We start from the raw sequence: 26,847 nt of genomic DNA on the forward strand, positions 1-26,847 counted from the left end.
GAACCTGTAGAGAATAGAGTTGAAACCATGAGCCAGGATTTCTCCTCCTCCAAAAACAAATCTACACACTTGTTCTACTTTCTCCCAGTAGCACATCCTGCTACCTGTGTCTGCACACTTCTCTATCTCTCTACAGTGCAAGAATGTAAACTCCCTCGGCTGTCTGTTGTGGGCTGCACCACCAGTACCTAGAGCAGCACCTGGTACATGAAGAGGAAAGAGCGATACTGAACACTTACTCTATACTATGATTGGTCACCTCATTGCATTCTCTAAGACAGCAGTGACACACAGGTATGTCAATTATCTCGATTGTATAAAAGTGACAATGAAATGACATCTTTGAGTTGCTATAAAGAAAAAATGGGGGGAACGATGGAGGAGTAGGGGACCCTATTCCAGCTGGCCCCGGAATTGAGCTGGATATCTACCAGACCACTGTGAACACCCACAAAATCAGCCTGAGACGTAAGAAGATAGATCTGGATCTCTACAAACAGAATATCTCAAGTGGTTGGTTTCGAGGTAAATTGGGGAGCCGTGATTCCTCAGGCAGATATCAGAAGACAAATGGAAGGAGGAGGGAGCCCGCCCATAGGGATCCTACACCACAGGAGAGTGATAGCCTCCCACCTGGGGACCAGGCACAGACTCGCAGACCGGTAGCAACGGGAAAAGGACTTTAGGACAGCCCGCCCGGATGGAAACCCAGAGTGGGGCCGCGTGTGTGAACTGGGGGTGGCTGGGAGTTTTAGAAGCACAAAGGGCTGAGACATGCCCCAATCTAGAGGTGAGAACTGGGAGCACTGCTGAGGGACACACAACCCAGGATGCTGCAGTTTATAGCAGCACGGACAGAAATGGTGACAGTGTGGCCTGGAGAGCTCACTGAAGAACAGACTGAGATCTCTCTGCTCTGAAGCAGAGGATTGGAAACGGTCTCTTCTGCTCTCTCAGAAGAGATGGTGAAAGCCAGAAAGCCACAAGGGAAAGACACTAGAGAACAAAAGCCCCCCCCCAAAATATGTGCCCATCCCCTGCCACAGGGTTGCCAACTCTGCCCAAACAGGGTTGCCTGAGTAACAGTGAGGCAGGACCCTCCCCCAGAAGACAGGCTGGGAAACCAAAAGGTCAGAACCCTAAGGTCCCTAGAAAACAGGTGCATCTTGCTTCGGTTGTGGTCAATAGTTTGGACTCTACACATTCCCTCAACCACCCATCAACAGAATGACTAGGAGGAGGAACCCCCCAAATAGAAAAGACTCAGAGATTATGATTTATGCTGCAGATTTACAAATGGATGCAAATATAACCAAGATGTCGGAGCTGGAATTCAGGCTAGCAATTGTGAAGACAATAGCTAGAATGGAGAAATCGATTAATGGCAACATAGAGTCTCTAAGGGCAGAAATGAAAGCTGAATTGGCAGAACTTAAAAATGCTATCAATGAGATCCAATCTAATCTAGATAATCTAAGAGGTAGGGTAAGTGAGGCAGAAGAACGAATTAGTGACCTGGAAGACAATATAATAGATAAAAAGGGAAATGAGGAGGCCAGGGAAAAACAACCCAGAATCCATAAAAATAGAATCAGAGAAATAAGTGACACCATGAAACGTTCCAATGTCAGAATTATTGGAATCCAGGAGTGGGTGGAGAGAGAGGATTAGAAGATATATTTGAGCAAATCATAGCTGAGAACTTCCCTAATCTGGGGAATGAAACAAACATTCGCGTCCTAGAGGCAGAGAGGACCCCTCCCAAGATCAAGGAAAACAGGCCAACACCCTGGCATGTAATAGTAAAACTTGCAAATCTTAGAACCAAGGAAACCATCTCAAGGGCAGTTAGGGGGAAGAGATTCCTTCAGTACAAGGAGAGGAACATCAGAATAATGTCAGACCTATCCACAGAGACCTGGCAAGCCAGAAAGGCCTGGCAAGACATTCAGGGTACTAAACGAGAAGAACACGCAGCCAAGAATACTTTATCTGCAAGGCTGTCATTTAGAATGGAATACTGGGTGTTATACGAAAACAATGAATCATGGATCACGACATCAAAAACTAATGATGTATTGTATAGTGACTAACATAATAAAATAAAATAAAAAATAGAATGGATGGAGAGATGCAGAGCTTCCAAGACCAGCAGAAATTGAAAGAATATGTGACCAGTAAGCCGGCCCTGCAAGAATTATTAAGGGGGGTTCTATAAAAAAGAGAAAGACCCCAAGAGTGATATAGAACAGAAATTTATAGGGACAATCTATAAATCGAGGTCTTCACAGGCAACAGGATGACAGTAAATTCATATCTTTCAATAATCACTCTGAGCGTGAATGGCCTAAATGTTCCCATAAAACAGCACAGGGTGCAGATTGGATAAAAAGACAGGACCCATCCATATGCTGTCTACAAGAGACTCATTTTGAACCTAAAGATACATCCAGACTGAAAGTAAAGGGATGGAGAACCATCTTTCATGTCAATGGACCTCAAAAGAAAGCTGGGGTAGCAATTCTTTTATCAGACAAATTAGATCTTAAACTAAAGACTGTAGTTAGAGACACAGAAGGACACTATATCATTCCTAAAGGGTCTATCCAACAAGATCTAACAATTGTAAAGATCTACGCCCCCACCATGGGAGTGGCCATCTACATAAGCCAACTGTTAACCAAAATAGTCATTGATAACAATATGTTAATTGTAGGAGACCTCAATACTCTACTCTCAGCAATAGATCATCTAAGTAGAAAGTCAAGAAACACGATCTTTGAATAACATACTGGACCAGATGGACCTCATAGATATATACAGAACATTCCACTCTAAAACAACAGAATACTCATTCTTCTCGAGCGCACATGGAACTTTCTCCAGAATAAACCACATACTGGGTCACAAATCAGGTCTCAACCAATACCAAAAGATTGAGATTATTCCCTGCATATTCTCAGACCACAGTGGTTTAAAACTGGAACTCAATCACAAAAAATTTGGCAGAAATTCAAACACTTGGAAGCTAAAGACCACTCTGCTCAAGAATGTTTGGGTCATGTAGGGATCCGAAGGGGTATGTGCACCCCAATGTTTATAGCAGCAAAGTCCACAATAGCCAAACTATGGAAAGAGCCAAGATGTCCACCAACAGATGAATGGATAAAGATGTGGCATTTATATACAATGGAATATTATGCAGCCATCAAAAGGAATGAAATCTTGCCATTTGCAATGATGTGGATGGAACTGGAGGGTATTATGCTGAGTGAAATAAGTCACAGAGACATGTATCATATAATGTCACTGATATGAGGAATTAATTTCAGGAAACAAACAGGGTTGCTGGATTGGCGGGGGGTGAGAGGGATAGGGTGGCTGGGTGATAGACATTGGGGAGGGTATGTGTTATGGTGAGCGCTGTGAATTGTGTAAGACTGTTGAATCACAGATCTGTACCTCTGAAACAAATCATACGTTATATGTTAATAAAAAAAAGAAGATAGTAGGAAGGGAAAAATGAAGGGGGAAATCGGAAGGGGAGGCAAACCATGAACGACTATGGACTCTGAGAAAAAAACTGAGGGTTCTAGAGGGGAAGGGGGTGGGGGATGGGTTAGCCTGGTGATGGGTATTAAAGAGGGCACGTTCTGCGTGGAGCACTGGGTGTTATGCACAAACAATGAATCATGGAACACTACATCAAAAACTAATGATGTAAGGTGATTAACATAATAAAAAAAAGAATGTTTGGGCAACCAGGAAATCAAAGAAGAACTTAAACAATTCATGGAAACCAATAGGAACAAAAACACAGGTCCAAAACCTATGGGATACTGCAAAGGCGGTCCTAAGGGGGAAATACATAGCCATCCAAGCCTCACTCAAAAAAATAGAAAAATCCCCAATTCACCAACTAACTCTACACCTTAAAGAACTAGAGAAAAAGCAGCAAATGATGCCTAAGCCACGCATTAGAAGAGAAATAAGATTAGAGCAGAGATCAAAGAATTAGAAACTAGAAACACAGTAGATCAGAACGAAACTAGAAGCTGGTTCTTTGAAATAATTAATGAGATCGACAAACTGGGCACCTGGGTGGCTCAGGTGGTTAGGCGACTGCCTTCGGCTCAGGTCATGATCCTGGAGTCCCAGGATCGAGTCCCACATCAGGCTCCCTGCTCAGCAGGGAGTTTCTGCTTCTCCCTCTGACCATCTCCCCCTCATGTACACTCTCTTTCTCTCAAATAAATAAAATCTTAAAAAAAATAAGATCAATAAACCACTGGCCAGACTTATCAAAGAGAAAAGAGAAAGGACCCAAATTAATAACATTATGAATGAAAGGGGAGAGATCACGACTAACACCAAGGACATAGAAACAATTATTAGAAATGATTATCAACAATCATATGCCAATCAACTGAGCAGTCTGGATGAAATGGATCCCTTCCTGGAAACCTATAAACTGCCAAGACTGAAACAGGAAGAAACTGACAACCTGAACAGGCCAATAACCAGTAACGAGATTGAAGCAGTGATCAAAAACCTCCCCCCCCCCCCAAAAAAAAAAAAAAAGAGTCCAGGGCCTGATGGATTCTCTGGGGAATTCTACCAAACATTCAAAGAAGAAATAATACCTATTCTACTGAAGCTGTTTCAAAAAAATAGAAACAGAAGGAAAGCTTCCAGACTCATTCAATGAGGCCAGCATTACCTTGATCCCCAAATCAGGCAAAGACCCCATCAAAAAGGAGAATTTCAGACCAATATCCCTGATGAATATGGATTCCAAAATCCTCAACAAAATCCTAAGTAATAGGCTCCAACAATACATTAAAAGGATCATCCACCACAACCAAGTGGGATTTATCCCCAGGATGCAAGGGTGGTTCAACATTCGCAAATCAATCAATGTGATAGAACACATTAATAAGAGGAGGGAGAAGAGCCATATGGTCCTCTCAAATGATGCTGAAAAAGCATTTGACAAAATACAGCATCCTTTCCTAATTAAAACTCTTCAGAGTATAGGGATAGAGGGAACATTCCTCAGGTTCATAAAATTCATCTATGAAAAACCCACAGCGAATATCATCCCCAATGGGGAAAAGCTGAGAGCTTTTCCCTTAAGATCAGGAACACGACAAGGATGCCCACTCTCACCACCATTGTTCAACATAGTACTAGAAGTCCTAGCAACAGCAATCAGACAACAAAAAGAAATAAAAGGTATTCAAATTGGCAAAGAAGAAGTCAAACTCGTTTCGCAGATGACATGATACTTCATATGGAAGACCCAAAAGACTCCACCCCCAAATTACCAGAACTCATAGAGCAATTCAGTAATGTGGCAGGATACAAAATCAATGCACAGAAATCAGTTGCTTTCTTATACACTAACAACGCCACTGTAGAAAGAGAAATTAGAGAAACAATTCCATTTACAATAGCACCAAAAACCATAAGATACCTCGGAATAAACCTAACCAAAGAGGTAAATGATCTATACTCTAGGAACTACACAACACTCATGAAAGAAATTGAAGACGACACAAAAAGATGGAAAATTTTTCCATGCTCATGGATCGGAAGAATAAACATTGTTAAAATGTCTCTGCTACCCAGAGCAATCTACACCTTCAGTGCCATCCCGATCAAAATTCCAATGACATTTTTCAAAGTGCTGGAACAAACAATCCTAAAATTTGTATGGAATCAGAAAAGACCCTGAATCGCCAAGGAAATGAAGAAGAAAAACAAAGCTGGGGCACCACGTTGCCCAATTTCAAGCTGTGTTACAAAGCAGTAATCACTAAGACAGCCTGGTACTGGCACAAAAACAGACATATAGACCAATGGAACAGAATAGAGAGCCCAGATATGAACCCTCAACTCTATGGTCAAATAATCTTCAACAAAGCAGGAAAAAATATGCAATGGAAAAAAGACAGTCTCTTCAATAAATGGTGCTGGGAAAACTGGACAGCCATATGCAGAAGAATGAAACTCAACCATTCTCTAACACCATACACAAAGCTAAACTCTAAATGGATGAAAGGCCTCAATGTGAAACAGGAATCCATCAAAATCCTAGAGAAGAACATAGGCAGTAACCTCTTCAACATCGGCCACAGCATCTTCCTTCAAGATACATCTCCAAAGTCTAGTTAAACAAAAGCAAAAATTAACTTTTGGGACTTCATCAAGATAAAATCTTCTGCACAGAAAGGAAACAGTCAAAACAAAGAGGTAACCCACAGAATGGGAGAAGATATTTGCAAATGACACTACAGATAAAGGGCTGGTATTCAAGATCTATAAAGAACTTCTCAAACTCAACACCCAAAAAACAAATAATCAAGTCAAAAAATGGGAAGACATGAACAGACACTTCTCCAAAGATGACATACAAATGGCTAACAGACACATGAAAAAAATGTTCATCATCATTAGCCATCAGGGAAATTCAAATCAAAACCACATTGCGATACCACCTCACACCAGTTAGAATGGCAAAAATCGGCAAGGCAAGAAACAACAAATGTTGGTGAGGATGTGGAGAAAGGGGAACCCTCTTACACTGTTGGTAGGAATGCAAGTTGGTACAGCCACTTTGGAAAACAGTGTGGAAGTGCCTCAAAAAATTAAAAATAGAACTACCCTATAACCCAGCAACTGCACTACTGGATATTTACCCCAAAGACACAGATGTAGTGAAAAGAAGGGCCATATGCACCCCAATGTTCATAGCAGCAATGTCTGCAATAGCCAAACTGTGGAAAGAGCCGAGATGCCCTTCAACAGATGAATGGATAAAGAAGATGTGGTCCATATATACAATGGAATATTACTCAGCCATCAGAAAGGATAAATACCCAACTTTTACATCCACATGGATGGGACTGGAGGAGATGATGCTAAGTGAAATAAGTCAAGCAGAGAAAGTCAATTATCACATGGTTTCACTTATTTGCGGAACATAAGGAATAGCAAGGAGGACGTTAGGAGAAGGAAGGGAAAAAGAAGGGGGGGAAATCCGAGGGGGAGATGAACCATGAGAGACTATGGACTCTGAGAAATAAACTGAGGGTTTTAGAGGGGCAGGGGGGCCTGGGGGATGGGTTAGCCCGGTGATGGGTATTAAGGAGGGCACGTCCTGCATGGAGCACTGGGTGTTATACGAAAACAATGGATCGGGGATCACTACATCAAAAACCAATGATGTATTGTATGGTGACTAACATAACATAATAAAATAAAATTTAAAAAATACACTACCCACCTAGATTCCATGTCCAGTGAAAACGTCCTTCAAAAAATGAAGAAATACAGACTCTTAACTATTGACAACAGACTGATGGTTACCAGAGGGGATGTGGGTGGGGGAGGGGGGAAACAGGTGATGGGTATTAAGGACTGCACTTATTGTGTTGTGCACCAGGTGTTGTATGGAAGTGTTGAATCACTATATTGTACACCTGAAACTAGTATTACACTGTATGTTAACTGGAATTTGAAAAACTTTAAAAATGATGGTAAAATAAAGATGTTTCCAATCAAACACTGAGTTGCCAGGGGATGGTGAGATGTTGGTCTAAAGTTACTAGCTTTCTGTTACATGATGAATAATTCTGGGCATCTAACGTACAGCATGGCAACTATAGTTAATAGTATATACTTGAAATTCGCTAAAAAAGTAGATCTTAAGTGTTCTCACCACACACAGAAAAGTTAACTATGTGAGGTGGATGTGTTAATTAGCTTGATTGTGGTGATCATTTCACAATGAGTATGTATATTAAATCATGTTGTACACCTTTAAAAAAATCACAACTTAAATAAATATCTGTCCCTCTTTCCTCAATAAAGCTGGAAATTTAAAAAAGTTTATAGCAGAGACAATTCATTGCCAGCAGACATATATATACACACACACACACACACACACACACACACTCACCACTAAAAACTACCTAAAAACTTTTTCAGACGGAAGTATGGTAGAACATAAAGAGGGACACAGAAATGGTCAATGTGGGGATGAATGTGCAAGATTATTAGCCCTTGACAATATACTGTATTATATCATTTTATTTATAATATAGTAACACATTATAATATACGTGGTAAAACACAAACGGTGACACAGGATGAGAGGAAGTAAAGAGCTCAGCTGCTCCATGATTCTCATATTGATCAGTCACGACATCATCTCAGGCAAACCACTAGTCAGAGATAAACACTGAACTCTCTACAATAACCACTGCTACAAGATGTGTAATTAACAGAAAATAAACTTAATTTCTTCAAAAAATGACAAAGAATAAAAACATAGAAAACAGAGCAAAAGGACATACCAAAACCCCAAGGTGTTGGCAATCATAGAAACCTAAGTGGGATAAATGCTAACTCAAGAAAACTATCTGTCAAACTGGATTAAAAATGAAAGGCACATGACAAGTATCAGAGCATAGACCATTTAATGTGAAAAAATGCAGTGTTCACACTCTAACCAGAACAAGTGTATCTAGAACATTACCTAAGTACATTTAGAGGCAAAATGATCACTAAACACAGAGGACATTTTATAATAGGACCAGGCTAGCAGGAAGATAGAGCAGCTCTAAATTGTTTAATTTTATATGGTTTACATATTGAATATGCTGGGTTAAATAAAAGATGTTGTTAACATTAAAAAAAGAAACTGTTGAATATAATGTATAGAGACAGAATAAAATGAGCCATACATAGAATTAGTCCTTAAAATTTGCTTTTTGGGGTCTATTTGCTGTATTATCATGCATATTATCATTTGCATTTTATAGGTGATCATCTATCATCTTTTTATTATGTTATGTTAGTCACCATACAGTATATCATTAGTTTTTGATGCAGTGATCCATGATTCATTGTTTGCGTATAACACCCAGTACTCATCACAACATGTGCCCTCCTTAATACCCATCAACTGGTTACCCTGTTCTTCCACCCCCTCCCTTCTGCAACCCTCACTTTGTTTCCCAGAGTCCATAGTCTCTCGTTTGTCTCCCCCTCCAATATCCCCCCTTTCATTTTTCCCTTCCTTCTCCTAATGTCCTCCTTGCTATTCCTTATGTTCCACAAATAAGTGAAACCATAGGATAATTGACTTTCCCTGCTTGATTTATTTCACTTAGCACAATCTCCTCCAGTCCCATCCATGTTGATGTAAAAGTGGGGTATTCATCCTTTCTGATGGCTGAGTAATATTCCATTGTATATATGGACCACATCTTTATCCATTCATCTGTTGAAGGGCATCTCACTCTTTCCACAGTTTGGCTATTGTGGACATTATGAGCAGCTCTAAATTTTTATGTACCTAATAATGTAGCTTCAAATTACATAAGGCAAAAATAGAAATAAAATGATTAATTGGAGATTTAAGGTTTAAGGGAACAGGCAGGAAAAAAGTATAAGATATACAACATTTGAACCACATCATTAACCAACTTGACCTAACTGAGGTATACATACAGAACACTACCCCCAACAACTGTCATAAAAACATCCTAATTTTATTAATGGTCAGAACACTTCAAAAGGCATCTCACATGAGGTTGTCCAACTGGCCCATGAACAGGACTCATCAGAAAATTTCCATTAGATCCCAGGGAAAGAATTCTATACCCCAGCTGGAGGAGCTAAAATGGTAAGGGCTGACATCCAGTGTTGTCAGTGATGTGGAGCTTGAATAACCTTGCCTTCCCTGTAGGAGTGTGAAAAGATATGGCCACTGTGTACAGCTGCCTGGCAGCAAATCCTAGAGCTACACATGCACAGGTCCTGCAATTCTCCTCCCAGGTACACGTCCAAAAGACATGAACAAGAATGTTTACGACAACTCTAGCTGATGATAGTCAAACACTTGGAAGAAGCATCCACCAATGTGGGAATGTGTTACATCCATACAATGGCATTCTATACAGAAATATAAAAACAAAACACCAACACATGCAACAGGATGAATCAACCTCACAATTACTATGTCGAGAAGAGTCCCGATCACAACAGGTACACACTGCATACTATCTTTATATGAAGCTCAGAAATTAACCCACCATGATAGAATTTAGAATAGAGGTTAGTGCTGAGGGAGCCTGGGAGGGGCACTTGGAGGCATTCTAGAGCACTGGAAATATTCAGGGTCAAACAGGAGAGGGTGCATTGCAGTATATGCAAAAGGCATTAAGCTGCTATCAGGACAAGTCTGAATCAAAAGTGAACAAGGACCCCTTTTACGAAGATGGTGCCAAAGGCTAAGAAGGAAGCCCCTGCCCCTCCCAAAGCCAAAGCCAAAGCCAAGGCTTTGAAGGCCAAGAAAGCACTGAAAGGTGTCCACAGTCATCAAGAAAAAGAAAAAAAAAAAAGAGAGAGAGAGAAGATCCGCACATCACCTACATTCCGACGACCCAAGACACTGCATCTCTGAAGGCAGCCCAAATATCCTCGAAAGAGCACCCCCAGGAGAAACAAGCTTGATCACTATGTCATCACCAAGGTCCCCCTGACTACCGAGTCAGCCATGAAGAAAATAGAAGACAACAACACAGTTGTGTTCATTGTGGATGTCAAGGTCAACAAGCACCAGATCAAACAGGCTGTGAAGAAGCTCTATGACATTGAGGTGGCCAAGGTGAACACCTTCATCCGGCCTCATGGAGAGAAGAAGGCATATGTTTGACTGGCTCCTGACTATGATGGTTTGGATGTTGCCAACAAAATTGGGATCATCTAAACTGAGTCCAGCTGGCTAAATCTAAATTTTTTCACCATAAACAAATGAACAAGGAGCTGAAATGTCCTTTAACAGTTGAATGAATAAAGATGACAAGTTGTGATGAGCACTGATTGTTAGAGGCAATTAATCATTGAACACTACATCAAAAACTAATGATGTACTATATGTTGGCTAATTGAATTTAAATTTTAAAAAAGTTAATTATTCTTACTCGTGTAAAAGGGGGAAGGATTTTCCTCATTTTTCGATTTCCGTCTTATTGAGGTATAATTGACAAAACTAAGATATTTAAATTGTATTTTGTGGTGATTTGATAGATGAGCAGAGCCCAATGAAGGGCTTCCCCCCATCGAGTGAATTAACACATCCGTCACCTCACTTATTATATATACACGTGAAAACATTCAAGTTCTACTCAGCAAATTTCAGTTATATAATACTGTGTTATCAAGTACAATCACCGTGTTTTACATTAGATCCTCAGATCTTACTTATCTTATAGCTACAAGTTGTACCCTTTTACCAATTTCTCCCTATGTCCCCCATCTTCCAATCCCCTGCCACACGGATTTGCCTGCAAGAACTTTTGCTAAGTGAAATAAGCCAGAGAGACAAATAATGCATGGTATCACTTACGTGTGTAATCTTAAATTGAAAGTCAAAAAATCATAGAAACAGGGAGTAGACAAGTGGCTGCCCCTTCCTTTGATTAGGGCATTTCTTTAGCAAACTTTTCATTATAAATTCTTTCTCTATCCCTTTGAGATGCATAGAAGTATCTGAAAAGTCTAAATTGCCTCTTGCTGGCGTTAACCACCTTTGAGCTGTAAATGCCAAGGGAGATAGCACCCCTATCCCTTGATCTCTGGGACTTTAATTTAGGTCCTGGTTCCACATTGTGATTACCTGCCTATCCTAGAGAAGCTCTAAGTTTCATTACTTTTTTGGTGAAAGACCATTAGCTCACACAAATGGCCACCCCAATTACCAGGTAAATTTAGGATGAAATACATGTATCAAATGTTGCCGTCAACTCTCATACAAGTCCTTGTATTTAAAGACCAGTTACCGTTTATCTTGAGAACATGCGTGTGACTGGCTGTAACTGCCCGGCTTTATGAGAAGGGCAAAATTTCCATCTGCCTTTGTGTTCTCTTCCGTGGATTGCCTGTGACACATTTTGCAGTCTGGCTTAATGCTTAGTCAAGAATAGAACTTTTTTTCTTTTAATTTTGTGCAGGGGTTTTCTGGGTTGGCAGGAGCTTTTGTTTTTAATTATTTCCCCCAATGCTGTATACTTACAATGTCTGTGCTTTACTTGTGATGAGCACTGAGTGAAGTGTTCAGTCACTAAATTACACACCGGGGGGCGCCTGGGTGGCTCAGTCATTGAGTGTCTGCCTTCGGCTCAGGTCATGTTCCCAGGATCCTGGGATCGAGCCCCGCATCGGGCTCCCTGCTCCCTGGGAAGCCTGCTTCTCCCTCTCCCACTCCCCCTGCTTGTGTTCCCTCTCTCGCTGTCTCTCTGTCAAATAAATAAATAAAATCTTAAAAAAATAAATAAATACCTTATACACTGGAAACTAATATTACACTGTGTGTTAACTGGAATTTAAATAAAAACCTAAAGGGGTGCCTGGGTGGCTCAGTCGTTGAGTGTCTGCCTTCGGCTCAGGTCATGATCCCAGGGTCTGGGATCGAGCCCCGCATCGGGCTCCCTGCTCCACGGGAAGCCTGCTTCTCCCTCTCCCACTCCCCCTGCCTGTGTTCCCTCTCTTGCTGTCTCTGTCAAATAAATCTTTAAAATAAATAAAAACCTAAGGGAAAAAAAGACGTCTGTGCCTTACGCCAGTTAGATTTCAACAAAAAAGAACCAAAGAAATCCAAGATTGCAAGAAATACAATATGACTCTGCATCATAAACTTTAAGAACCGCACAGTAAGTCGGCAACAGCCTTGTGCATCTGAGCCTCTGCCCTACAGAATCACTTCAATAACTACCAGGCTGGATCAGGTACAGATTGCCAAGATCTCCATGATTTCGTATCTACAGACAGAAAGTTAATAAGGTTCAACCTAATAATGAGGGCCTATGTCATGCCAGTTATGGGAGGCAGAAAATAGCCCTGGTGCAAGTTCTCAAGTCTAACAAGGAAGACATCAAGATTTGGTCCTGCTCACCATTTTATTTCAACACTGCCCAACACACTGCTGGCACCCAAATATTTACTGAACAATGGTTAACACAAGGGGGAGAATAGTCAACCTAACTTCGCCTGAAGAGTCAAGAAAAGTAGGCGGTTACCGTCTAATGCAGCCATTCCACTCCTGGGTTATCCACCGCAAAGAAATGAATACAGACGCACAAACACTTGTACACATATGTTCGTAGCAGTGTTACTCACAAAACTCAGACGGGGGAAAACTACTGTCCATCGACACATGAGGGAATGAAATGTGGAATAGCCATACAATGGAATATTATTCAGTCCTTAAAAAAGAAGGTATCAGGTTCAGATACATGCTACCATGTGGGTGAACCTCAACCAACATTATGCTTAGAAGAAGCTAGACACTAAAAGGTTACGTGTTGTATGCTTCCATTTATATGAAATACACAGAATAGGTAAATCCATAGAGACAGAAAGCCAATGGGCAGCAGGGTAGGAGAATGTGGGGTGACTGCCTAATGGGTTCACATTTCATTTGGGGTGATGAACATGTTTAGGGGACCAAAGGGAATGGTTGCACAAGGCTGTGAATATACTAAATACCACCAAAATGTACACATTAAAATAATTGTATGTTGTATGAATTTGAGCTCAATTAAAGAAGAAACTATGAAACAAGTTTGATGAACAGAAAAGCATTTCAGGTCAGACATTTAAGATGCATTAGTGGAAAAGTGGAGAGTGTGTGGAGTAAGGAGGAGGTTTTGTCTCAGGATGAAGAAATGTCCCCAGAATAAGGACGTGCCAACAAAAGGGAATGCAAGTCACACTTGAATTTAATTGAAAGACTATGCCTTTCTAAACAGCCCTGATGCACATTAGAATCACGTGAGCAGCTTTAAAAAGACGAGATTTAAGTCTGCTCTGCCCCCACCTCCTCAGGAATGGGGATATAATGGGTCCGAGGTGGGGCCTCACCAACAATATTTTCAGATGTTCCCCACATAAACTGAAGGTGCTGTCAGGTCTAAGTGAAGGGCTCTTTGTTGCTCAAACATCTGCTCCCTGAACACAAAGGAGCTGGAAGCAAATAGAACGTCAGAAACAGAGAAGCCACTTGATCTACCCAAAACCTTCGTCCTCAGTGGTTCATTCCCTAGATGCAAGAAAGAAACCCATTAAGAATTTCTGAGTCTGTCTCTACCCTGTGAGGGGCCCTTGCAACACCATGAGCAGCAAACCTCAAGGACTTTTGGCTCTGCTCAAAGTTTGCCTTCATCCCCTCAACCAGAGGACAACCCCCTGGGATGCACAGTGTCCCTAGGATCAGTGATGAGGAAGGGGAGGGGACAGGAAGGAAATCTATATACACATGTCTTGTAATTTAAGAATCAGGCACCTATTTCTACAAAAAAATCCAGGAAAATGTGGATGATAGCAGGTAACCATGTTCCTGATAATCCAAGGACCAATAGCTTTCAACTTCCTGCTTACAACCTGGAGAGAATTTCAGGCAAGAATCAAGACAGAAGGTAGTGGCAGCAGATCCTAGACTAGCATTGCCAGATGCAGTAAATAAAAATACAGGACATGTATTTGAATTCCAGTCAGTCTGAATTTCAGGTAAATGAGGAAGGACACTTGGGACACACTTAAACAGAAAAAAGCTATGTGTTGTTTATCTCCAGTGTAACTCCAGATGATACCAATTCCAGTTGAATTTGATTTTCAGATATGCAATATTTGGGACATACAGTAAGAAAAAAGATTTGTTGTTTATTTGAAATCCCAGATAGTGCCAATTCCAATTAAGTTTTATTTTTTTTTAAAGATTTTATTTATTTGACAGAGAGAGACAGCGAGAGAGGGAACACAAGCAGGGGGAGTGGGAGAGGGAGAAGCAGGCTTCCCGCCGAGCAGTGAGCCCGATGTGGGGCTCGATCCCAGGACCCTGGGATCATGACCTGAGCCGAAGGCAGATGCTTAACAACTGAGCCACCCAGGCGCCCCTCCAATTAAATTTTAGAACAAATGCCTTCTGGAACACAGACCAAAAAATTTTGTCATGTGTCTGAAACTGTCATTTAACTGGACATCTTGTGTTTTATCTGGCAACCCTATCTAGACTCAAGATCATTGCTCCCATCTCTTCCCAGAAATAAGGAGGTCAACATCTGATTTGTCCCCTTGTTAAAAATAGTGACTCTTGTCCTAGAAAAGTTACAGATTCAAGACTGGACTTAAATTCAGGAGGCTCCCCCTAAATGTGACTAAAAAAGAGTATTGAAGTGAATGTCACCTCAAAGACATTTGAGAGATGGTGGGGGATAGGAGGGAGAATAAACAGGAAAGAAAAAAAAAATCAGTGCTCACAGCAAAAGAAACAGTCCACAAAACCAAAAGACAACTGACAGAATGGGAGAAAATATTTGCAAATGACATATCAGATAAAGGGCTAGTATCCAAAATCTATAAAGAACTTATCAAACTCAACACCCAAAGAACAAATAATCCAATCAAGAAATGGGCAGAAGACATGAACAGACATTTTTCCAAAGAAGACATCCAAATGGCCAACAGACACATGAAAAAGTGCTCACCATCACTCGGCATCAGGGAAATCCAAATCAAAACCTCCATGAGATACCACCTCACACCCGTCAGAATAGCTAAAATTAACAAGTCAGGGAACGACAGATGTTGTGAGGATGCAGAGAAAGGGGAACCCTCCTACACTGTTGGTGGGAATGCAAGCTGGTGCAGCCACTCTGGAAAACAGTATGGAGGTTCCTCAAACAGTTGAAATTAGAGCTACCATTCGATCCAGCAATTGCACTACTGGGTATTTACCCCAAAGATACAAAGGTAGGGACCCGAAGGGGTACGTGTACCCCAATGTTTATAGCAGCAATGTCCACCATAGCCAAACTGTGGAAAGAGCCAAGATGCCCATCGACAGATGAATGGATAAAGAAGCAGTGGTGTATATACACAATGGAATATTATGCAGCCATCAAAAGGAATGAGATCTTGCCATTTGCAACGACGTGGATGGAACTGGAGGGTGTTATGCTGAGTGAAATAAGTCAATCAGAGAAAGACATGTATCATATGACCTCACTGATATGAGGAATTCTTAATCTCAGGAACAAACTGAGGGTTGCTGGAGTGGTCGGGGGTGAGAGGGATGGGGTGGCTGGGTGATAGACATTGGGGAGGGTATGTGCTACGGTGAGCGCTGTGAATTGTACAAGACTGTTGAATCACAGATCTGTACTTCTGAAACAAATAACGCAACATATTTTAAGAAAAAAAAAAAGAAGAAGATAGCAGGAGAGGAAGAATGAAGGGGAGTAAGTCAGAGGGGGAGACAAACCAGGAAAGATGATGGACTCTGAAAAACAAACTGAGGTTTCTAGAGGGGAGGAGGGTAGGGGGAATGGGTTAGCCTGGTGATGGGTATTAAAGAGGGCACGTTCTGCATGGAGCACTGGGTGTTATGAACAAACAATGAATCATGGAACACTACACCAAAACAAATTATGTAATATATGGTGATTAACATAACAATAAAAAATTTAAAAAAATCAGTGCTCAGTTACATCCATCAGGGCCACTGAGCAATCGGAGTAATTAAGATCTGCTGCATTAATCACAACAGCCAGTACGTTGGAACCGAAACAGCAGTGAATGAAGAAAAGTGTGAATACACACACACACACTGCAATATTACCCAGGCTTAAAAAAAAAAAAAAAAAGGGAAATCCTGCCATTTGTGAACCTTACAGTAAGTGAAATCATCCAGACACAGAAAGAAAAATACCGTGTAACCTCACTTATAGGTGGAATCTGAAACCGTGGACCTCACAGCAGCAGAGAGTAGACTGGCAATTTCCAGGGGCTGGGGGACAGGGAAAGAGGGGCGATGGTTGAAGGATACAAAGTTGCAGTCACACTAGATGAAATTCTGGAGAGTTGATGTACACCATAGGACCTATGGCTAACAATACTGTATTTTGTGCTTACAGTATGCTACGAGAGTAGATCTTAAAGTGTTCTTATCACAAAAATAGAAAGAGGGTGGGAGGAAGCTTTGGGCAGTGATGGATATGTTTATGGCCTTGACAGTCATGATCATTTCACAGGTTTATACCTATCCCCAAATGCACTGAATTGTACACAAACTTGTATCATTTACATGTCAAAAAAGGCCAATATACAGAGTGGTCACAAATCCAAGCAATGAAAAATGATAAGTTATCAAAGAAAATAAGAGAATTTTTTTTGTTGTTAGTCACCATACAGTACTTATTAGTTTTTGATGTAGCATTCCATGATTAATTGTGTAAAACCCACAGTGCTCCATGCAGTATGTGCCCCCCTTAATACCCATCACCGGGCTAACCCATCCCCCCTCCCCCCTCCCCTCTAGAACCCTCAGTTGGTTTCTCAGAGTCCATAGTCTCTCATGGTTCATCGCTCCCTCCGATTCCCCCCCCCTCATTTTTCCCTTCCTTCTCCTAACGTCCTCCTTGCTATTCCTTATGTTTCACAAATAAGTGAAACCATATGATAATTGACTTTCTCTGCTTGACTTATTTCACTTAGCATCATCTCCTCCAGTCCCATCCATGTGGATGTAAAAGTTGGGTATTCATCCTTTCTGATGGCTGAGTAATAGTAAGAGGATTATCTACTTAAAATAGCTCTAATTCAGTTTTGTCAATCTTACAAATAACCACCAAAATATCTCAAAGTTTATACACAAGATTTATGACAAACACACACAAAAAAGATCTACTGCTATTCCCCTCAGAGCTTGGTCCAGCCAGGACACCAGTCATCTCAAGTCCCAGAAAGCACTGAAGCCAATAGAGAAGAGGCTTGGGGCTACTGGTCTGCAGACTCACCTCTCTGACAAGGACATCCTTCAGAACAAATAGCTATTTAAACCCATCCAAAACAAAAGCAAAAATGAACTACTGGGACTTCATCAAGATAAAAAAACCTTTTGCACAGAAAAGAAAACAGTCTACAAAACTAAAAGGCAACCTATGGAATGGGATGAGATATTTGCAAATGACATAACAGATAAAAGACTGATATTCAAGATCTAGAAAGATCTTATCAAACTTGACACCCCCAAAAAAAATAATCCAGCCAAAAAATGGGAAGACATGAACAGACATTTCTCCAAGGAAAACCTACAAATGGCCAACAGACACATGAAAAAATGCTCCACGTCACTTGGCATCAAGGAAATACAAATCAAAACCACAAGGAGATACCACTTCACACCAGTCAGAATGGCTAAAATTAACAAGTCAGGAAACAACAAATGTTGGCGAGGGTGTGGAGAAAGGGGAATCCTCAAACTGTTGGTGGGAATGCAAGCTGGTACAGCCACTCTGAAAACAGTATGGAGGGTCCTCAAAATGTTAAAAATAGAGCTACCCTACAACTCAGCAACTGCACTACTATGTATTTACCCCAAAGATACAGATGTAAATGAAGGGGCACATGCACCCCAATGTTCTTGGCAGCAATGTCCACAATAGCCAAACTGTGGAAGGAGCCGAGATGCCCTTCAACAGATGAATGGATAAAGATGTGGTCCCTATATACAGTGGAATATTACCCAGTCATCAGAAAGGATGAATACCCACCATTTGCACTGACATGGATGGAACTGGAGGATATTAAGCTAAGTGAAATAAATCAAGCAGAGAAAGTCAATTATCATATGGTTTCACTCATATGTGGAATGTAAGAAACAGCACAGAGGATAATAGGGGAAGGGAAGGAAAACTGAATGGGAAGAGAAAAACAGTGAGAGACCCTTAACTCTGGGAAACAAACTGAGGGTTGCTGGAGGGGAGGGGGGTGGTGGATGGGATAACTGGGTGGTCGACATTAAGGAGGGCATGTGATGGGATGAACACTGGGTGTTATACGCACCTGATGAATTGAACACTACATCTGAAACTAATGATGTGCTATAAGTTGGCTAATTGAATTTAAATTAAAAAACATCCCAGCAGCCCAAATTCACAGGACTAGCACTGAAAGTGTTTGGGAGCTCCGGGCGGAAAGGCCTAGGAGGTATTAATAGGGAGGAGAAAGATCAGCTGGAAGTCTGAGCTTGGAATAGCATCAAACTATCATCAAACAACTACCAAGAGCCAGGTGACTCATTGCACTAGAACTGGCAACACAGCCTTGACCAAGCAGATTGCGCGAGCTCACAAACCAGCTATGAAAACACATGGTTGCAGTCTTTGTGTGTCTTGTCCACTTCTCTACCAACCCTATTAAATGCATACCATCTGCTGTTGTAAGTACAGTCAGTTCTCATTTGCAGTCATTACGTTCTATAAAGTCACTAGGAACACTGAATTAGCAAATACTAAACCATTGCGCCTGCAGCAAATACAGGGTCAGCATCCTGTTAGCTTCTGATCACAGCATTTTTGTCAACCCATCAATACATAACCTTGTCTATGTGTGTGTCTGTTTAGGAAATCTTATTCAGCACCTACCGTTGATTCGTTTATAGTGACCTCACGGCCCACAGTACTATTACTCATGCCTGAAGGAAAAACACCTAACACAGGTGTTTCTCTGTAGGGCATAGCACCAGCCTTCTTGAGCTAAAGAACACCAAACAGCACTTCAGCAGTACACACAGGGCATATTAAATAGTCCTGTTATCTCAAAAGAAAATGCACACCAATGCAAAAGAAATGGCACCAAATGGACCAGGTAGAAGGACATCTGTACAGAGGATAAGAGCTAAAACAAGAAGGCAGAACATTGGCTTGTCCAAGCCCAGCTGGGAGCATTTCTCAAATCTTTCATGTTCTGTGCATGTCCAAGAAGGACCAGGAGAAAGTGCAACAAGTATTGATTTGGTGGCAGGAGGATTAGAAATACACTTTAGTGAGTAGGTGAATTCACAAATGCAGAATCTGTGATTCATGGGGAACGACTGTAATTAGTATTACAGTGCGCCGAGTCTGAGACACGATCCTACAAGGTGCCACGAGATCACACAGCCAATAGAACAAGCAAGTGAAAGTGGAGAGGGAATTGTAGGAGGCTTGAAAAATACATCAGATTGAATCAAGGAGGGTGGAAGAAGATATGGGGCAGTGGTCAGTGAAAATGGCAAGGGGCAAAAAGCCCTGGAGGGAGAAGATACAAGAATGGAGGAACCCAGTGGTGAGTTCTCCAAGGACTATGGAATCTCCTGGGTCTAGAAAGTGAGAAGCTTCAAGTCAGAAGACAGAGGTCCGGCGGACTCCTGCTGCTGATTCAAAGTGGCCAGCAGCAAACTCTGCCCAGCTCCCAGTAAACCACCATTCTAGTCTCTGCTTCTATAAGTTTAACTCTTTTAGATACTTCTTAGACGTGTAATCATGCAGTGTTTGTCCCTCTGGGGCTGGCTAACCTCACTTAGCATAATGTCCTCCAGGTTCATCCACGTTGTCACAAATGGCAGGATTTCCTTTTTTGTTTGTTTGTTTTTTAAGGCTGAATAAAATTCTGTTGGGCGGATATCCCACAGCTAAGCATCAGTTATGCAAGAATTAGTTCTAGAGGTCTGCTGTAGTCTGCAAAGTACACAGTCAACAGTAGTGCATTGTGCACTGAGAATTCGCTAAGAGGGTACGTCTTAAGTGCTCTCACCTCGTGGGCACACGCACCAAAGGACACAAACACTTGGATGTAATGGATATACATCTACTACTTTGATTGTGGTGATTGTTTTAAGAGTGGATGCCTTCATCCAAACTCATAAAGTTGTACTTCTTAAGTATGTGCAAGGTTTTTTGTGTTTATCAATCACACCTCAATAAAGCAATCTTTAGAAAACACCAGCAGGATCCCACAGGGGGAGGAACACTAGAGAAGGGGTTCTGGAGCCACAAAGAGAGGAGACGTCACTCACCGATCAGACTTCTAACCTCATGCAACTTCCCAGATGCCCCGATTCAGGGAACCTCCAAGAAGTAGCCAGCCTCACCCCCTCCCCAGCCTGTGATTGGCCCTCAGGCCCCTACTCAGCCTATCAGGTCTCTCTCCAAGCTCCTAGTTTATGGCTCCCTTCTGACTCCCCCTAGCTAGGTCGAGAAGCCACCCAGGACCCAGCTGCCACACATAATCTCTGACGCCTTCTCCAGGTGCAAATCATCACTAGCTGGGCAAGGGGAGGCACAGGTGGGTTTCTAATGATAACCCAAGCTATCCTGGTGTGAATGGAGTCTTCCACTCCAGCCGAAGACCATTGATGTACCTCTCCTACCATCTGAGAGGTTATGAGGAACAGTGAAATATAAGAGGAAGAAAGAGCCCCCATGAGGTCTTAAAATAAAACCACAGAGGCAACCACATTTAGTGACCATTTCGTCTCCCAAGGCCAGGAAAACCACCTGTGACAGCATTCCCTCATAACGTGAAGGCTTTTCCACTGAAGTCAGGAACACAATGAGACAGTTTTAATGCCACGGCTACTTAACATCATCTTGGAGGTATTAGAAGATTGAGTTCAAGATTTTGGCCACTTTAAATTTAAATTAGCAATTTTAAACTGGAAATTTGGAAGCACTTAGAGAAAGGTGTAAGAATTGGAAAGAAACAGATAAAACCATGTGTGCAAATGACTTGATTACGTATCAGAAGACATGAAAGACTCAATGGAAAAACTACTTCCAACATGTATATTTATGTCATTTTCCTATATGCTCTGTCTCTGGCTCTCTCTTTGACAGGGCCCGTTGCTTTTGGACCCAGATTGGGTCCTGGCGAAACTGAGACCCTCCTTCTGCTCCGTAAAATTACACCCCAGGTAGGAGAGAGGGACAGTTGCACAAGATCATCCAATAAATTGCTCTAGATGTTTTCAGATGGGAAGCAACACACTGGGACTGTCTCCAGTGTCAGCCTTTGTGAGTTTGGGAAGCTCTCCAAAACCATAATTTTCTGAAGTGGTTTGTTCTGAATCTAAGGGGTAGGGGAGCATGTCCTTCTCAGATTGAAACACCTGTGGGGAACAAGCCTTGTAGCCCATTACCTGGGACCTGGGATGCTAAATGCTTTCAAAGCTATGCAGTGCGGGAGGATGATAGGAGGATTAGCCAATGGGAGGGATGATGTTAACTGCCTGGATCACCTATTAGGGCCGGGGGCAGGGCAGACCAAGTGCTTTTCTTTCTACTTGGGAAGATGTACTTGACAAGAAGGAGCCAGAGAGCCTAATTCCCTTCGGGGTGAGTGTTGTATTTTTTTCTCTCCTATTCCTATCATCTGCATCATCTCAGTTTCTTAGAGTTACAATGACAGACATTCAAGTTCACCAAGTCCAGTTGGCCCATATCAAAAATGCAAAGCAAAGCTGGAGATTCACCTTTGAAAACAACCAGCTCTGTTTCATTGATGAAATCCTTACCAGTCTCTGAAATCCAGTCTTCCTGTCCCTGAAGTGAAGTCCTAAATTCTCAATCTTATTTTTCCAGCTCTCAGTAGCTGAGGGCCAAGAGACTGTCAGAGCTAGCACAATCCTGAGACATGAAAGAAATATCAGAGGGTCTCCAGAGTCTCCGAGGTCTATGGTAGCCATTAGCTGATAGGATTTAAAAATGAAACAAACAAACAAACACAAGAAAGCTGTAGTCATGAAGAGGAGACAGCTAAGATTAAGAAATGCTTAAAAAAAAGAAAATAAGTTAAAAAAAGAAATGAGCTTTGACACCACCTCCCCCCAAGTATTCCTTTTCAAAAAAGTTCATTATCAGTTCAGCTGCATGGCTTGGTGTATAGGGCTAGGAATGAGACTTGACTCCAACTGCTGGTTTCTGTCACAGCTTTGGCTAATTTAGTTAACCTATGGAAACCTCATTTTTTTTCTCCCTTGTAAAATGAAGGAGAAAGGATCTATGTGATAGACTACAGTCACCATGCTGTGCATTAGATTTCCCAGAACTTACTCATCTTATGTCTGAAAGTTTGTACCCTTTGACCAAAATCTCCCCATTTCCCCTAACCCCAATCCCAGGCAACCCCTATTCTACTCTCTGGTTTTATGAGTTCAACACTTTAGATTCCACAGATCAGTGAGATCATACAGTATTCGCCTTTCTGTATCTGGTTCACCCATAGTGTTGTAAATGGCAGGACTTCCTCCTTTTTAATGGCTGAATAATAATCCATTGTATATAAACCACATTTTCTTCATTCATCAATTGATGGGCACTTAGATTGTTTCCATATCTTGGCAATTGTGAATAATGCTGCAATGAACATGGGGGTGCAGATATATCTTCAAGATACTGATTTCATTTCCTTTAGATATATACCCAGAAGTAGGGTTACTAGATCATAAAGTAGTTTTATTTTTAATTCTTTGAGGAGCCTCCATACCGTTTTCCATACTGGCTATACCAACTTTCATTACCACCAACAGTGCACCAGGGTTCCCTTTTCTCCACATCCTCTAGTGTTGTCTTTTGTCTTTTTGATAATAGTCATCTTAACAGGTGTGATACATATCGTGGTTTTGTTAGCATTTCCCTAATAATTAGTGATGTTGAGCATCTTTTCACATATCTTTTGGCCATTTGTACATCTTCTTTGGAAAAATGTCTACTTAGGGCCTTTGCCCATTTTAATGGGGTTTTTGGTTCAGTTTCATGTTGTTGCTGTTTGTTGTTTTTTGTTTTCTCATTATGAGTTGTAGGAGTCCTTTATATATTTTGAATGTTAATCCTTATCACATCTATGATCTTCAAATACTTTCATCCATTCTGTAGGTTGCCTTTTCGTTTTGTTGATTGTTTCCTTGGCTACGCAGAAGTCTTTTAGTTTAATATAGTCCCATTTGTTTGTTTTTGCTTTGTTGCCTGAGCTTTTGCTGTTATACCCCCAAAATCATTGCCAAGATTAATGTTAAGGAGACTTTCCCATATGTTTTCTTCTCAGAGCTTTACAGTTTCAGGCAATACATTTAAGTCTTTGATCCCTTTGGAGTTAATGTTGGCATATGGTGTAAGATAAGAGTCCAATTTCATTCCTTAGCATGTGGGTATCCAATTTTCCCAACATTTATTGAAGAGATTATCCTTTTCCCATTGTATGTTCTTGACTCCATTTTCAATTATTGACCATATATGCATAGATTTATTTCTGGGCTCTTGATTCTGTTCCATTGGTCTGTGTCTGTTTTTACACCAGTACCATACTGTTTTGATTACCATAGCTTTATAATATAGCTTGAAATTGAGACGTATGATGCCTCCAACTTTGTTGTTCTTTCTCAAGATTATGTTAGCTGGGGCTCCTGGGTGGCTCAGTCGTTAAGCGTCTGCCTTTGTCTCAGGTCATGATCCCAGGGTCCTGGGATCGAGCCCCGCATCGGGCTCCCTACTCGGCGGGGAGCCTGCTTCTCCCTCTCCCACTCCCCCTGCCTGTGTTCCCTCTCTCGCTGTGTCTCTCCCTGTCAACTAAATAAATAAAATCTTTAAGAAAAAAAAAAAGATTATGTTAGCTGTTCAGGGTGTTTTGTGGTTTCATACAAATTTTAGGATCATTATTTCTATTTCTGTGAAAAATGCCATTGGAATTGTGATAGGGATTGCACTATCATATTGCACAATCCATAGATTGCTTTGGGTAGTTTGGACATTTTAACAATATTGAGTATTCCAATCCAAGAGCATGGGATCTTTTCATATATTTGTGTCTTCAATTTTTTTTTTATCAATGTCATATAGTTTTCAGCATACAGATCTTTTACCTCCTTGATGAAATTTATACCCACATATTTTATTCTTTCTGATGCAATTATATTGTTCATTCCTTTCCCAGATATTTCATTGTTAATGTATGGAAACACAGCTGATTTTTGTGTATCTTATATTCTGCACCTTAAGTGAATTTGTCTGTTCTAACATTTTTGGTGGAGTCTTTATAGAGTTTTCTATTTGTGATATCATGTCATCTGCAAACAGAGAAAATTTGACTTCTTCCTGACTTGGATGCCTTTTGTTTTCTTTTTCTTGCCTCCGGCTCAGACTTGCAGAACTATATTAAATAGAAGTGGGTGTGTGGGCATCCTTGTCTTGTTCCTGATCTTAGAAGAAAAGCTTTTAGCTTTTCATGATCGAGTGTGATGTTAGCTGTGGGCTTGTCATGTATGGTCTTCATTATGTTTAGGTACTTTCCATTCACAACTAATTTGTTGAGTTTTTATTGTGAAATTATGTTGAGTCTTGTCAAATGCTTTTTCTGCCTCTATTGGAATAATCATATAGGTTTTACGCTTCATTCTATTGATGTGTTGTATTGCATTTATTGATTTCTGTTGAACCATCTTTGCACTCCCAGAGATAAATCCCATTTGGTCATGGTGTATGATCATTTTAATGTATTGTTAAATTCAATTTGCTATAATTTAATTGAGGATTTTTGCATCTATGTTCATCAGATATTGGTCTGTAATTTTCTCTTTTAGTATTCTTCTCTTGTTTTGGTATGAGAGTGATGCTAGTCTCATAAAATGAGTGTACAAGTGTTCCTTCCTCTTCAATTTTTGGAAGAATTTGAGATTAGTATTATTCTTCTTTCAGTATTTGCTGGAATTCACCAGGGAAATCGTCTGGCCCTGGGCTTTTCTTTTGGGGGAGATTTTTGGTTGCTGATTCCATCTCTTTTCTTGTTAATGATTTGTTCATGCTTTCCATTTCTTCATGATTCAATCTTGGTAGTTTGTATGCTTCTAGAAATTGATCCATTTCTTTTTCTTTATCCAATTCACTGATGTGTAGTTTTTGATAGTGGTCTCTCATGATCCTTTGTATTTCTGTGGTACAAGTTGTAATGTCTTTTATTTCTGATTTTGTATCCCTTCTCTCTGTTTTTTCATGGTTAGTCTAGCTAAAGTTTTGTCAATTTTGTTTATCTTTAAAAAATAACTCTTAGTATCATTGATCTTTTCTAATGTCTTTCTGGTATTTATTTCATTTATTTCTGCTCTGATTTTTACTATTTCCTTCCTTATGCTAACTGGGGGCTCAGTTTGTTCTTCTCTTCCTAGTTCCTCGAGGTGTAAAGTTGGGTTGTTTGAGATCTTTCTTTTTTCTTAATGTAGGCTTTTTTGCTCACCTATCAGGAATGACAGAATCCAAGAGTGGAGGTGAAAGTTGAGTGCTGGGGTGCCTGGGTGGCTCAGTCGGTTAAGCATCTGCCTTCAGCTCAGGTCATGATCCCAGGGTCCTGGGATCGAGTGCCACACTGGGCTCCTTGCTCAGTGGAAGCCCGCTTCTCACTCTCCCTCTGCCTGCTCCCCCTGCTTGTACTCTCTCTCTCTGTCAAATAAATAAATAAAATCTTTAAAAAAAAAAAGTTGAGTGCTTACTTAAGCGGTGGTTGTCATCCACAGGGACCTTCAAACGTCCAAAACCATTGCAGTGAGTCAAAGGAGATAAAACATTGAGTTTGTGCCCAATACACGATGACTTAAGGGAAGTATACAGGAAGTTCTCAGATGATGGGGATGAGAATTAAAAGATGGTAACAATGAAAACTCAGAGAAGCAATTGTATGTGAGCAGCAGATTGACCAAGAAGTGAGCCCCTCTCTTGCTGGTAATGTCATTGTTTCTTTTCTTCTTCTCCACATTACACTTGTTGCCCATGATAATCACAAAGGAAGACAAAAGAAGGTTGAGACAGTGGATGGGGAGGAATAACATGCCTTTGATTCCAGGCATGTTTACAAATTCCCAGAGTTTTTTTTTTTTTATGTTATGTTAATCACCATACATCATTAGTTTTTGATGTAGTGTTCCATGATTCATTGTTTGTGCATAACACCCAGTGCTCCACGCAGAACGTG

General features: G+C 40.9%; 1 pseudogene; it reads left to right on the forward strand.

Moving 5' to 3' along the window:
* Window positions 1-10,291: 10,291 nt before the first annotated feature.
* LOC114202144 (large ribosomal subunit protein uL23 pseudogene) lies at window positions 10,292-10,783 on the forward strand (annotated as a pseudogene).
* The last annotated feature ends 16,064 nt before the right edge of the window (window positions 10,784-26,847 follow it).

This window comes from Eumetopias jubatus, unplaced genomic scaffold (assembly GCF_037043125.1).
Source record: "Eumetopias jubatus isolate StellerSeaLion01/CBP00866 unplaced genomic scaffold, mEumJub1_p1.0 scaffold_10, whole genome shotgun sequence".
NCBI classification, from domain to species: Eukaryota; Metazoa; Chordata; class Mammalia; order Carnivora; family Otariidae; genus Eumetopias; species Eumetopias jubatus.